The sequence below is a fragment of the Marmota flaviventris genome, chromosome 16 (assembly GCF_047511675.1).
Source record: "Marmota flaviventris isolate mMarFla1 chromosome 16, mMarFla1.hap1, whole genome shotgun sequence".
Classification (NCBI taxonomy): Eukaryota; Metazoa; Chordata; class Mammalia; order Rodentia; family Sciuridae; genus Marmota; species Marmota flaviventris.
In genome coordinates, this window is record NC_092513.1 from 1770191 (window position 1) to 1786289 (window position 16099).

A 16099-nucleotide genomic window follows, 5' to 3' on the forward strand; every position below is an offset into this window, starting at 1 on the left:
AGACAATAAGAAAACAAACAACCCAATCAACAAATGGGCCAAGGACCTGAACAGACACTTCTCAGAGGAGGACATACAGTCAATCAACAAGTACATGAAAAAATGCTCAACATCTCTAGCTGTCAGAGAAATGCAAATCAAAACCACCCTAAGATACCATCTCACTCCAGTAAGATTGGCAGCCATTAGGAAGTCAAACAACAACAAGTGCTGGCGAGGATGTGGGGAAAAGGGTACACTTGTACATTGCTGGTGGGACTGCAGATTGGTGCAGCCAATTTGGAAAGCAGTATGGAGATTTCTTGGAAAGCTGGGAATGGAGCCACCATTTGACCCAGCTATTCCCCTTCTTGGTCTATTCCCTAAAGACCTAAAAAGAGCATGCTACAGGGACACTGCTACATCGATGTTCATAGCAGCACAGTTCACAATAGCAAGACTGTGGAACCAACCTAGATGCCCTTCAATAGACGAATGGATAAAAAAAATGTGGCATTTATACACAATGGAGTATTACTCTGCATTAAAAAATGACAAAATCATAGAATTTACAGGGAAATGGATGGCATTAGAGCAGATTATGCTAAGTGAAGCTAGCCAATCCCTAAAAAACAAATGCCAAATGTCTTCTTTGATATAAGGAGAGTAACTAAGAACAGTGTAGGGACGAAGAACAGGAGAAGAAGATTAACATTTAACAGGGATGAGAGGTGGGAGGGAAAGGGAGAGAGAAGGGAAATTGCATGGTAATGGAAGGAGACCCTCAGGGTTATACAGTGGAGGAGGTAGAGAGAGAGGAGGGGAGGGGAGGGGAGAGGTGGGGAGGGGGGATGGTGGAGGATGGGAAAGGCAGTGGAGCACAACAGACACTAGTATGGCAATATGTAAATCAATGGATGTGTAACTGATGTGATTCTGCAATCTGGGTATGGGGTGAAGGTGGGAGTTCATAACCCACTTGAATCAAAGTGTGGAATATGATATGTCAAGAAATTTGTAATGTTTTGAACAACCCACAATAAAAAATTAAAAAAAAAAAAAGAAAAGGGCTCCCGTCATCAGTATTCAGTGGCGATTATCACTGGAATCACCGCTTCAAGCATGTCAAACCCATCTACCGAAAACTCCAAGTCAGTCCATTTAAGAGGGGCTTTTCCCTGTACAATAAGTATGTCTAAGCCACTGGCGTCTATATCGGCAGATTCCCCCTAACAAAAGCTGCGCAGTAACCATCACAATTGTCCCAGTACAAACGAAAACACTCGTTCTTGGTGCACTCCTGTACCTCCTGTATTTCTGGGTTTTATGTTTTTTAAAAATTTTTAAATGAATATAATTAACAGAGTCTTGATGATGTAACTACAGTATATCTTGAAGTTGGATACATGGGTTCTTTTCCATTATTCTTTTAAAAAATTGTTTTAGCCATTCTGGTTTCTCTGCAAAACTTTTTAAAAATTCTGTCTATGTCTACAAAATTTCTTTTGGGGATTTTAATTGGAGTTAGGTTAAATTTGTGTATCAGTTTTGAAAGAACTGACAGATTTGCTTTGTTGAGTCTTTCGGTCCATGAACACAGTTTCTCCATTTAAATATTTATTTATTTACCTACTTATTTATTTGTGTGTGTGTGTGTGTGTGTGTGTTACTGGGTATTGAACTCAGGGCCTTTGTGTGCTAGGCATCCTACCACTGAGCCACATCCCCAGCCCAAAATTTACGTGTTTTCCAGTTTTCCGCATAGAAACACTAGGTCAGATTTGCCCTGTGATATTAGAGTAGGACAGTGAGTATCTATTTGGTGTTCCTCCCTGATTCCCATCACAAAGTTCCTAAAATCACTGTTGTTTCTTGAGTAATGTGACCATCTTTTGACGTCATGTTTATTGTTTGTCTTGGGTTCTTGGTCCATAAGTCCTAAAATCCTGAAATCCAGGGGGATCAGAGACTCTTTTTGCTACCTAGTGAGATGACTGGCTGCTGGCTGCGCTGGATGATCTTAGGATGGGGACTGGCAACCCAAGACACCTCTGAAAGATTGAGAGAGTTTTCTGCTCCACCGTTGGACCTCTGGGAAGAAGAAAGTGGCACAGGTAGAACTAAGTACCAAGGGGCTATCGTGCTCACATAACTGGACCCTGAAAACTCTAAACCGCAGTGTACAGAGAGCTTCCAGTTGGTGAGAGCAGGAAGCCCCGTGCCCGGAACCCATACCTTACCATACACATTGGTTCTGTTGGGTCGTTCCTGAGTTGTATCCTTTAAAATTAACTAGTGATAGAAAATAAATTGCTATTTTAAAACCTGTGATTCATTCCAGACAATTGTGTCATTCAAAGAAAGGGTGTGGGAATCCATGATTCATCATCATTTGTAAAGAAATATGGGGGATCTGAGACTTACTGTTAGCATCAAAAGTGGGGTAAGTCTGTGGGGCTGTCTTTCTAGGGTCTGGTGCTGAGTAGAGATAGTGTCAGCATTGAGCTGACCTGTGAGAGAGACACTGTTAGGGACTACATGCGTGTAGCCTTCAGAAGTCCATATGTCCAAACCCTAACACCCAGTAAGACAGTCCGATGAAGTGGGCCCCTTGGAAGGTAACTAGGCGTGAGGGTGGGTCCCCACACAGGTGTTAGTGTCCTCATAGGGAGGACACTCAGCCACTTGAGGATGAAATGAGAAGTGGGCCTCCTGCACCCTGGAAGGGGGCCTGCGCCAGTCGCAGCTCGGCTGGCACCTGGGTCTCAGACTTACAGCCTCAAAATGTGAGCACTCAACCTGTGCTGTCCACAGGCCAACACTCTTTGGTACTCTGTTCTTGTAGCCTCGACTGGACAGACCCCAGCTGGTACTGGAGAATTGGCTAGCATGGGGAAAACTCCCCCACACTTGGGGCCAAAAGTGTTTGAGTGAAAAACCCCTCTAACTCCTATCTCTTAACTCCTTTTTGACTTGGTACATATGTTATTTTATTTTCAATTTTGATGTCCATGTGTTCATGGCCACATATAGAAATACAACTGACTTTTCTATGTGTATCTTGAATTTTACAACCTTACAGAATCCAATTACTAGTTTTAAGAGTGTCTTGTAGATCCTTGGAATCCACTGATTTAGATGATTATGAAAACTGCAGAAAGGACAGGTTTTCTTCCTTCCCTCTCAGTGTGCTTTTGTTTATTTCTTCGTGGCCTTCATGCAATGGCTGGAGATTTTAACATGGTGTTGAATAGCAGCAGAGGGAAGGGACATCATCAGCTTGTTCTCAATTGCAAGGGAAACCACTGAATCCATTACTCTTAAGTCTGAGGCTAGCTATGGGATTTTTATTGATTCTCTTTGTCAGATTGATGAAGTTCTACCTCTATTTCTTTTATCTCATTTTTTGAAGTTTTATTTTTTATCATAGACAGATGTTAAAATTGTTTAAATACTTTCTGTACACCAACTGATATGTCCATGCATGTGATCTTACTTGTAAATTCACAAGCAACATATTTAGAAACAGAAAGTTTCAAGAAAAACAAAATTTGTCTTTAATATCTATTGGTAAATATTATTTTAAAAGCCTTTAAATTCATGATGAATTTTCATGGTTCAATCAGCGTATTTATACAAAATGACATTTTAATGGCTACATAATGATCCATAATTATTATAGGAAAAAACCCCTCTTAATTAGACATCTAAATGACTCAGACTTTATATTTTTTAATGAATGCTTTGATTTACTATCTAGATATCTCAGTCTCCAAGTGAATTTCTAGTAGAATTCTATGAGAAAAAAAAATCCTTATCTTTTAAAACTTATGACAGATCAACATACTTGTGTATCTTAAATATGTGTCCTTAATGAATCAGTCAGCACATTGTTTTAGAGCACAGAACATACAACTGCTTCATGATCAGTGATTATAGAAATATAATAGTTCACCATATCTTGATTTCTGTGCCTACAAACCTATAACCCTGTTGTGTACCTGTGCTCCCTGGTGCCCAACGAGGCTGGTAACACAACCTGTCGCACTCCTCTCCTTGTCTTCAGTAGCTGATAGGCTGCTGGAAAAAGACGTTGGAAACACAACAGGAGTGTCTCTCTTTAAACTGACATGCTTAAATACTCACAGAATTGATACATAGTCATCGTGGAAAACAGAGTGACATGTCAACATTTAGATGGCCTAAAGCTCATCACTGAAGAGCAGACCCCACAGCAGCGTGGTGCGCTCCCTTGTTGCCTTGGTATCTGTAACAGGTAGAAAGGATGATTAATGGAGATGCAGGGAGACAAGAGAGGTGGGGATGAATCCGTGCACCCCTGGAATGCCCTAGTCAGGGGACGGAGCTCCACAGGACCCCGCCGAGGGTCCCTCTTGCCCGCAGAGTGTGGGACACTGGGCGCAGCTCCAGCGCCCCTGTCAGGGCTGCTGTTATCAGCACATGGCCCTCATTTGAGAGTGAGTGTGGTAAAGTCTCGGTCTTCTTTCAGACAACACCCCCGCCACGCTCTCCCAGCAGTCTCCCTGATCACAGGTTCTGAGGTCTCCATTTGTGGAGGCTCTTGTCACTCAGCACAGCTTTCTGCTTGGGGCAGGGTATTTCTACATGTGACTCATGTGCATATTTATTTTGCTAAATTTTTTCCAAGGATGTGATTTTTATGTGGAAGACATCAACGGTCCCCGACTTGACTTTACACAGGCAGTGCGCTGACACACCACAAGCTGTGCCTCTCCTCTGTGGCTAAAATCTTCAATGTCAAACTCATGGAGTCTACACTTAGAAGTTTATAAGCTATAATCCCATTTGTCTCAGGTAGAACATGACCCCACTTGGGAACTTGCATGGTATTAAGGCAAGGCAATAAATAGATACTTATATTTAAATATTGCTTAATATTTACAAAGCTTAAATGGTATAGTTTGTGAATAACTATACATTCTTCTAAACTGAAAGCATTTTAACATGGTTAAAAGTGTTCTTGCTTGGTTTTCTCATTGTTCTAAACCTATTACGTAAAGAGCATCTGGCACCTAATGGACATTAAATGTAGATGAGTTTCACTGGTGAACTGGTGAGCTCTGCTTGGTCAGAGGACACTTCTGGGATGTGCCAGGCTTGGTCTGGTTTGTAAGGACAGGGAGAATGCTAGCGTGTCCACAGAAGGGAGCGTGCTCTGGATGCGAGGGACTCAGGCTCCTGCAGGGGAGTCAGTGTGCCCTGCGTAGGAAGGGCCAGGTGATCATAGCAGAAAACATGAGCTGAAAAGTAACAGCTGATGAACAGAGCAAATGTGGATTTCCCCGCACCTTTCACGAGAACTGACAGGGAGTCCAAGGGGACCTCAGTGAATGAGGAACACAAGACAGAGATTCTGATTTTTAAAGCAAAAAAAAAAAAGCTATCTTTCCATATGTTCAGAATGGACCTGAAGGTTGACTTTGACAGGCCTCCAAGAGACTGTTAGTAAATTCAAAGCCAGTGATGTTAGTGTATGTTGCAGGGCAGAGGAAGGGCCGGAAAACAGAAGGAACATTCTATAAACCCAGATGGAGGATGGTTCATGAGTCAGAGTTTCTTATAAGGAAATCAACAATTTAAAGAAAGCACGATGCCATATGAACCAGGTTGGATAAAGAGAGTCCGACATCTGGGCTTTTCCCCTGGGGGTTTTCCAGGGTGAGAGGAATGTGTCACCTAGTTCTGGGGCCTGCAGCCAAGTTGATGGGCCTTGTCCACAGAAGTGTCTCTACCATCAGCTTTGACATCCAGAGAAGGTGGCTGCACACTTCTAGTCCTATGGGCCTATCTTTATGCCCTCTTAAGAAAAAACAATGGATCTTTTCCATTGGGACATATTTCAACAACTGGTAGAGAAATGTCCTACATTCTTTCTTCCTGTTCTTAAAAAAAATATTGGGGGGGGGAGTGGATTTGCTCTTTAAATTCGTCTTTTGAAGGGCAGTATTTAATTCTGTACAATTTAAGTCACCCAGAAAGGGAAGGCCCACACAGTGTTGATCAAGACACAGCCCCACCCTACCACCTTGGAAGGACCATGGCCCTCAGGGGCCTTGGGAAGACCAGCGCCCTCGGGACCCTCTTCCCCCAGCTCCTGAGCCCTCCTGACCTCTCCCACACCTTTTCACTTAGGATACAGCCCAGAGCTCAGCCCTTACATCATGTTCACGGTTTCCTCTGTCCTCCAAATATCACTTCTGCCAGGTGGAAGCCTCCGCACAATAATATCGAGTAAAAAAGCCCGGTTGTAATATTGGCCATTTTCCCACTTTCCTGAGGACAACCTCCCTGACTCCCCTAAGGAGAACCATTAATGGCATGGACATCCCCAGGGGGAGTGCCCGCACTGCATGGGACCACAGGCCCTGCTGCTGGCCGGGCTCCAGCTCACCTTAGGTGCCAGAGAATCGTCCTTCCTGTGTGTTTGCGGAGCAGCTGTGAAAGAAGCCAGGGTTCAGGGTGCCACTCATACCTTGCATGTCCTGCTTTGCTGCCACTGTATTGTCACTCACAGAAACAGGGATGCGAACCAGGGGCTCAGCCTCTGTGCAGGGAGTTTGATGTGGTATTTACCCTGCTCTGTGTCTGTGCATGTGTGTGTGTGTGTGTGTGTGTGTGTGTGCGTGTGTGCACATACATGCTTTAATTTATCTCCATCGACCCCAAACAAGCAGAGTGGTGGGCAGCCTCGGAGAAGGGGCAGGAGTGCTAAAATCAGGAGCCGGAATTTTCTTTCCTGTTACTTTTCATGTAAATAGAAGAACAAAAGGTTGGGGTTTACTTAAAACCACAGGACATGGTGGGGAACAACAGCCCTCTTCTGGGTGACATTGCACACCCCCTCACTGCCTCTTCGTGTCCCCCTCCTCTCTGAGCACCTGCCTACTCTACTCTTTGCCTGGGCATGTGGAGCCCCTTTGGGAAATAATGAGGCAGAGGCCCCCTAACAGCTGGAAAGAACTTTTAGGCTCCTGAACACTTTCAAATTTTAAATCTTCTAATTAAAATAGAAATGCCAACCTGGCCTGTTGGTTACCCCAGTGTTAATCTGAAGATCTGTCTTAAGACCCTACAGCTCAGTATAGGAAGCAGGTAGATTAACCAGCTCTAGCAGGAATTCAGTGTGTCCCCAGCAGCTGCTGTTCCAACCCTTCAGTGTTCCTTTCTAAATGCCATCAGGGGACTGCAGTCAGCAGGCTCAGTCACAGGGAGCACAGGCAGTTGGGGCTGCGGGACACATCCTGCCAGTAAGCCAGGGGTGGGCAGCTCAGATTCCACCTGCTGAGGACACAGTGACCCCAGGAATGAGGGTGACAGTCAGTGACACACAGAACCACTATGCAGTGAGAGAACCCAGGAGGGGAGGGTGGGGTCTGCAACATCTCAGGGACATCACACTTGGCCGCCGCCTCCTCTAAACAGCTCTCAGACAAGGTGGGGGGTCATGGTGGACAACATAGGGTAATCATTTTTAATTTCATAAATCAAAGCACGCTTGACCTGAGCCACTCTCAGCAAGGTTGAAGAGAAGCTCAGCCATGTTCTAGAAATCCATGCCAGGGGCTCCGGGGATTCAGGAAAATGCAGCTTCTGCAGATGGAGTTCCTGAGGCTCCTCCCCACCCTCTGCAGTGTCTGAAGACAGAAATCTCTGACGCACCAACTTCCTCCCTGCAACAGTCAGTCCTGGTCACTTCTCTCTGGGGACTGAAGAGGTCAGACAGAGGGCTGAGGGGTCACACTGGAAACAGTCATCTGTCTGTTCTCAGGAAGACCCAGCTCACAGGCTGGTCACTGTTTCCTACACCACCCCTCCCAACAGGCTCCTTCTTAAAATCAAATTGTCAAGGGGAAAACTTCATCCCCTAAGACAGTCCCTCCCTAACTGACTGGAAACCCCAAATTGCTGCTCAGGGACCCTTGTGCAAAGGAACCCAGGACCCAACAAATCCTGAGCCTCACTGACCTTCCCATGGGGATCAGTAAGACTGGTGCCTTTTCATTACGCTATTGGCACTGCATAAATTCTGAAGTGTCTCAGCAATCTTCTTTATAAGCACGTGTATTCAAGATATTTTCTATATTCATTATTTTGAAATTTCAAATCGAATCCTTCCAAGTCAAGGAGATGTCAAATACTCTTCACTTATTTACAGAGTGTGGGATATCCTTCCATTTCCCAGCTATAAGCCAATGACAAGGGTCACATCCTTTGCCCAGCTGCCACCTCCCAGAGAGTAGGGAGGGAGCGCTGGTGTCGCTCAGCCTCCCAGTGATTCCCATTTGTGGTCGACACTGGAGTCCCCAGCAGGAGACACCTGAGATAAAGGGATATAACAAGTTCCCGTCCCCCGACCTCTCACCTTCAACCATGAGCCAGAATAATCATGTCAGCACACCTTATGAATTCCCACTACGTCATGCTCTCCTGCAAAATGAATTTAATAGGGGGTGGCTTGCGAAGTTGTAAAAAGATCTGCCTCATTTGAGATAGTAAAAGGAAATTTCCAGCACAGCTCCTTTAATAGTAGGCACCTGGGTAATTAGCAGCGCTCTGCACAGAAGTGAGAACAGGGCCCACGGGGAGGGAGATGGCTCCAAGCCAGGGGAGTGGAGCTAAAGCCGGAGGAGGCAGGCGGGCAGTCGGGGGCTGTACAAGGCCCACGGGGCAAGGCCAGGAGAACCCACCCCCGGCCAACCTCCTGCACCCGGAGTCACACCCAGCACCCACCAGGAGCCCCGGCAGGAGAGGAGGAGACAAGCCCCCGGCTTCCAGGGGTGTGCTTTCAGCTGGGCAGCAGAAAAGGGCTGCAGCAGGGTGAGACTCGGCACATTGTTTTTTCTCTCTCTATTGGGTCTTTTTAATTATATATAACATTAGGACTCATTTTCACAAAATCATAAAAGCTTGGAACATGATTTGCTCTAATTCTAATGATCTCCCTCTCCCTCTCTTCCTCTCTCCTCTGTTCCTGTCCCTCTACTCCATGGATCTTTCTGTTATTTTCTGACATTGCCCCAGCTCTGGAGAAGCAGCCGGACTGTTCAGACGCCCTGCAGTTCTTTAGGCAGAGCTGGTCCTCTAGCGCCTCGCTGGGTGCACTTGGATCTGGTGTAGAGACTGAGGAGGCTTTGCAGACCAGTTCATTCCAAAGCTGGGAGGAGGGAACCGGTGTGTCTGAGACCTGGCAGGAGGCAGTCATGCACATGCTGACTGTCTGCAGCCTTCCAGAACGCAGGGCTGAGAGGCAGAGGAACCGCAGGACCGGCCTCCTTCCCTGACCCTAGCCTTCCAGGGTCACAGTCCAGGAAGGCCAGGTTTACATTCTACTGCGTCTCCATAACTAGGTCCTCTGTGCTTTCTTCATGGTGTAAAAGGTAAAGATGGGCACTTACTTGACTACTCCGTACCTGGCGTCCTCAGCAGGAAGCATCACTGAAGGGAAATAGATCAAGAGGTGGTTGGCACCAGGCGTAACCGGGAAGACCCCTTTCCTAAACGACGGAGGAGAAGGGCTTCCCGTCCCCACCAGAGACCACTCCACACCATGGTGCTGTGGGGCCCAGGCTGGGAGCACCCTGTGGAGGGCGGGGGGTGGGGGCTGGGAGGTGGAACTCAGAAGCTTTCAGGGGACAGGGCCTGGTTTCTTCTCCTTTTGCCTCCTATGTCCCCGACAGGTGGCTGCAGAAAAGCATGGGAGGTGGCTAAACCACAGCAGAGGCAGATTTACAGGTCTCCAGGCTTCCGCTGGAACCCGAGGAGCCCCCACAGAGACTGCACCGTACTGGTCCCTGTGTGTCTCCCTGATTTCACTTCATACAACATCCTGTGGGGCAGCCGTGTTGCGGCAAATGATGGAAAAGAAATCAACAAAACTGAAGACACAAAGACAGCAGATGAGACGAAGACACAGACGATTCTTTGAAAAGATCAGTAAAATTGGCCCCAAACTGACAAAGAAACGAGGAAAGAAGATGTGGTGACTCACACCAGGGACCAATAAAGAGCATCACTACGGATCCTGCAGACGGGGCTAAGCGAATCAAGCACCAGAGCAGCACTCGACTACACAGGCATCAGGCCAGTTCCTCAGCACACGCCAGGGAGTCCCTCGGATGGTCCCACACCATTGAGGAAAATGGACCTGAGATTTTAAAACTCCCAGGGGACAAATCTCTAGGTGAAGATGAGTTTACAGGAGAATTTTAACACGAATTCTACCTAATTTCCAACAAAAAGTAGAAAAGTGGTGGAATTTTTATTTTATTACACTCATATCACCCTGATACCAAAACAGAGATAACACAAAAAATACAACTCTAAGTCAATTACCAATAATTTTCATGAATATGATTGCAGAAATCCTTAGTAAATTTCATCAGAAAGAACTCAGCAATACTATAGTAATACCAATTACCATAGTAATCAAGATGGTATATTAAAAAATTATATACCATGAGCACACACGGATTATCCAAGGGATTTAAGACAGTGTCAGTGTTGAAAAACCAGTCAATGTAATCCGCTATATTAGCAGGCTAAAGAAGAAAATCACATGATCACACAACCACTAAACTCATGTGTCAATATTGAGCTTCTATTTGTGATAAAACTCTCAGGAGAAGTAGAAACACATAGGAATGTTTTCAATTTGATAAAGAATATTTTAAAAACTACAACTAATAGTAAGTATTTATGCTTACTCTCTAAAGCTGAAAAAAGGCAAGAATGTTTACTCTCTCCACTCTCAACATTAGATGTTCTTCCAGTACAACAAGTTAATAAAAGAAAAAAAAATACATTCAGTTCAAAAAGGAAGAAAGAATACGCCCTACAATTATTCCATCATTGTCTACATAGAAATGTTAGGACAGGCATATAGAAACTTCCAGAACAGTGTGTGGGTTGAACAACATTACAGGATACAAGACAAACAGATAATAAATTTCATTTTTTCAGAGTATCATGTGAATATCTACATTTAAAATAAAATAGCATTTCCTTTCACTCCAAAGTTACTTTGTATCCAATAAAACAAGAAGAGTATCTGTATCTGAAAACTGTAAATGTTGATGACAGCTCTGGGAGAGTGTGGAGATGAACTATCCCCTGGATCAGAAGACGGCCATCGTGAAGCCGCTAGTCTCCACCATTGACATCCAGCCTAGCACCATTCCTATCAAAGGCCCAGCAAGAATTTTTGTAGATATGTACCAGATTATTTTAAAATGTGCATTGAAGGGCAGAGTAAATTGAATAGTCATATAAAATCATTTTTAAAGGAAAAGAAATTAGGAGAAATCACTCTAACTGCATAAACATAGTAATCAAGATGGTATTATTGATGGAGTGGTAGACACACAGATCAACAGGACGAAACAGGAACACAGAATAGAAACCCATAAGTATGCCCAACTAATTGTTTGTAAAGCAATTTAATTAAGGAAAAATTGCTGTTTAACTAATAGTGTTAGTAATTGAGTATTCTTAAGAAAAACAAACCTTGACCTACGTCTCACACCTATTCAGAGTGAATCATAGACATAACTCAAAACATAAATATAAAACCTTTAGAAAACTCATGAGAGGAAGTCTTCATGATGTAGGGCTAGGCTTAGCATTCTTAAATTCTAAAGCATAATCTATGAAATAAAACTTCGATATATTGGGCATAATCAAAATGAAAGACCTTGCTCTGGAAAGGACTCTTCTGAAGGGTGGGAGATAAGGACCAGGTGTGGACACACCTGTGAGCATGTCTGGCACAGGGCTTGTATCTAGAATGTTTAAGGACTTCTTGACTCTCACAGGAAAAAATGCAAACAATCCCATTAGAGCATGGGCAAAAGACCTGCAGATGATTTACCTAAGAGATGCACATTGCAAATAAGTATGTGCAAACATGCTCACCATCATTAGATTTTAGGGAAAAGCCAATCAAAATCATGAGACACCACCATGTATGTACTTATTGAAATGACCAAAAAATGAACAGAAATCACTAAATGCTAGTGAAGAGGTAGAGAAACTGGACCACTCAGACATCACTGGCAAGAATATAAAATGGTATATAAAAAACAAATGGAGTATTAAAAAGTAATAACTAAACCTTCAACTACCATATATCCAACAATTGCTACTGGGCTTTTGTTACAGAGAAATGAGAACTTGTGTGGACACAGAAACTTGTTGACAAACATTGACTGCAGCTGTTTTCGTAGTAGCCCAAAGCTGGCAGCGATGGAAGTCTGCTGCCATAGGTCAAGACATGGTGCGTCCACACCATGGAGGGTTCCTCAGCCACAGCAAGGAGCAGATGACAGAGACCCCCCTGCCTTGGCGAACCTCCAGAGCATCGTGCTTAGTGACCTGTTAGTTGCAGGGGTTACACAATGTATGGCTCCATTTATAAGCACTACTGAAGTCACGGGGTGGTGGGCATGGAGAGCACTTCAGTGGGTGCTGGCCAGGGACAGTAGGGGCTGCATGACTTCCACTGTGAAGAGGCAGGAAGGGGAACTGGCAAGGGTGGGGCACTCTGCATCCTGCCCGGTGGTTCTCACCTGTGGTGAATGTTGCACCCCACACAGGCATGTGGCCAGCTGCCTGGTCCAGGTGATCTATCCTCCTTATCCAGGGTGTAGCCAGTGGAGGGAAAGCCGGTCAGACCTCGGGGACCTTGTGTGCAACCTTGAGAACTCCTGTGAATCTTTAATCACTTCTCAACTGAAGAAATTAATCAATAGAATAATAAATTTGTCAGGGGAAGGACAGGGCAGAGGAGCAAGGCGCCTGTGTGGCTGTAGTAGAGTGGTCTTCATCCCACAGGAGGCCAGGACAGAACATCTGGAAATGAGGCAGGAGTCGGGCCACAGCCCAGAGAATTCAGCAGCACTGTCTCTTATCACTGGACTCCAGGTGGGTCCCAGGTGAGGCACCTGTTCTCCTAATGAGCCCTTCAGTGTTACTCACCTCTTAAACTTGTGCAGACTGAAGAGATGCGCATCTGCCTTCGGCTGGGTGGCTGGGTCCTGCGCCACCCTGGTACTGATGTCCCTCAGGGCCAGAGCCCTGCTCAGACAGAGCCCAGTGCGCTTTGCCTGTATTGCCACACCCGTTTCTGTATGTGGACACGTAGGACTCTGAGACTGAACTTCCGTTTGATTTCCCCCCCCCCCCCCCCGTTGCCTGGTCTTTGAAAAACTTTTGTGCATAGTTATAATGGAACACATTTGCGTTGGGATACCTCGCACTAACTTGTTCAACCTCCCTTTCTGCACACTGGAAGGATTCAGAATCACATTTACAATAGACTAAATTGCCTAAACCTCTGTGTTCTTTTCCGTTTTATTCTGGCCTTTGAGTAGTTAGCCAGCCTAATCTTACAGCTGGTAACACTTTAACATGTCTAGTTCCACCCAAATTAATTTATAGACAGGGGAAATGAACGGAGTCCCAATTAGGCTGGAGGTCCTAGTAATTCCGGGCAGACACCTATTCAATTATCTAAGGTCGGGGACAAGCACAGGCTTACCAAGAGCAATGAAGAGTTTGAGATTGGTTTCTGCTTCCGTTGTACTAGCCTTCATAGTTTTAGAGGAAGAACAGTGTGTGCTGTGAAGTCCAAATTTTCAAAAGCTTTCAATCACCCCAAAGGCAGAGCTTCAAAGTGGGAGGTGGGAGGTGCAGGGTGCTGATGTGCACTGAACAGCAGGGGACATAGTCACACCTCTCACTTAAAACCTGCTTAAATTAGGAATAGAAACCTTTCAAGTGGGAAGATCAAAGCTGAATACTGGTGGGCCAACTTTGAGAATATAGAAAGCTTGTAAACGTAAAATGGCTCACCCAAGTGGTATGTTTGGATTTGAGAGTCAGCTTAAGTATCCTCTGCACAAAAGGAAGCGGTGACGATGTGAGGGAGGGTGTGCTCACTAGCCTGACTGCAGAGCCAGCTCCCTGTGTATATCACTGGGTGTGCATCAAAACAGCACACTCGACCCTTCAAATACAGACAACCACGAAGACTTAACAAAGACTTAAGTAAATACATAACGTTCCCATTCAGCTCAATGAATCACTGGGAAGAAATCATTCTGGGACAGACATCAGTCCAGGTGTCTGTCATTTAATTTCTACACCTTACGTTTATTTATATCTAACTTGAGTTCATTCTTTGTTGCTGTTGTGGCCTGCTGGCTGCATATTCACAGGCTTGGGATATCTCATGAAATCCCGAGCCCTGTGAGTATTTATGCACCCTACAGGAACATTTGGTTGTCTAAGAACACTCTGCCTAGCCCTAGATACATGCTTTCTCTACAGGTTTACAGTTCATGTTGTGTGTCATGTCCATGATTCAATCTGAGTACAGTTCTGAGTAGGTGTAAGGTCTAGGTCAAGGCTCATTTTTTTTAACAGATACTCAATTACTTTCATTATTTGTTAAACAGGTAATTCCTCAATTAAATTGCTTTATTTTGTAACACAATTAATTGGGCATATTCCTGATTTTCTATTCTGCCTTCCTATTTGTTCTGCTGATCTGTGTGTCTATCACTCCATCAATAATACTGCCTTGATTACTAGGAGATTTTATTTTGATTCTTATATTTTTTTAGTTATCTAAGTTCCATAGGGGTCAATTTACAAAAATATAATATTCTCGCTTAGATTTGGGTCTAGAAGCTAGTTGTTTTTATCATTTTAATTAGAAACATCTAACATTCATGAAATTTTCCACTTTCTTAACACTGTCCAACCAACACTTCATTTTGAAATCCATCTCAACTCTGGTTAAACTGGCATCAGTTTGTGACCCTGAACTTTACTTTTTGCCTCCTATCCTTTTCAGGTGAGTGGGGTCTAGAAGTCTCCCCATTCTTGACCTCAAGAATTACTTCTATTAGGAAATTCACGGTCTAGGGAGAAGTTCTGAGAGATTTCAGGGTAGAAGTGACTATTCCCCAGACTCCAAGACCCTCACAGGAGCCCTTAGCCTCTGGGCCACATGTCAGTGACCCCAAGGGAAAGAACTTCTAATCCTGGGACAGGGGACATCATTCTCTACCATCAACCAAGTACTCACCAGCCCACAGGTCTTGGGGTGACTGTGTACTTATCAAAATAAAGTAAAAATGATGTGATTAAACTTAATTCTCCTTGAAACATCATCTCGGAGTCACAGAGAGCAGTCTTTGGGTAGTCATCACTTTGAGAAAATGTCGGATGAGGCTGTCATCTGCTTGCTGCAGAGAACTGCGTGGCTGAGGGAGTTGTACCAGCTCGACCTTCAGATCAGGCCAAGACAGATCTAAAGGTCATAGAGGTTCACACTTATTGCTTCAAGTCCTTACTTTTTAATCACCTGCCTCTAGGTCTGAACATATGATACTTCATCTCCCACCACGTGGAAGTCTCATGTCTTCCCCCCAGGACGGGCGTCCACATGAGAGGTCTGTGTGGAGCGCTGGGCTGCCAGGCCTGGTGCCTCTCTTGGAGGCCACTGTGCTGAGTCAGTGGACTTGGGTCAGATGTAGTCCTGAGCCTCGGTCCGTGGCTGTGCTCACCGCCCCCTGCTTCCTGGGATGGGCTTGAGAAGGCAGCATCTGGAACTCCGGCCTTTCCTTACACAGGACACGGCTTACAAGATGTTCAGTGCCAATGGCCTTGGGTGTGAAAGCATCTTCAGGAGAGGAGAGATGCAGTCCTGACTCCAAGGCAGAAGCCCAGACTTCGAGGTGAGCTGGCATGGACTCTCTTTCCCTGACGTACCCTCTGAATACTCTAAAACCCTGGGAAAGTCATCAGAGGGTCACTGGAGTGGGCAAAGTGGGGGGAGCAACGTAATCAGGGCTGAGGGCTCCAGGAGCCAGGGCAGGTGCCTCCTGGGCCTCCTTTGGATTCTGCACCCGGCACTGAAGAGACGAGAACATGGGATACCACCATGTAAATACCAAGGCCTGGGAAAGCCTGTCTCTGACCCAAGATGGACCCTCCAGGGCCACCTCTGACATCTGCCCCAAGGGACACAGCATGCTTCCTGCCCACAGGGGCAGCAGTAGAGCCAAAGACCCAG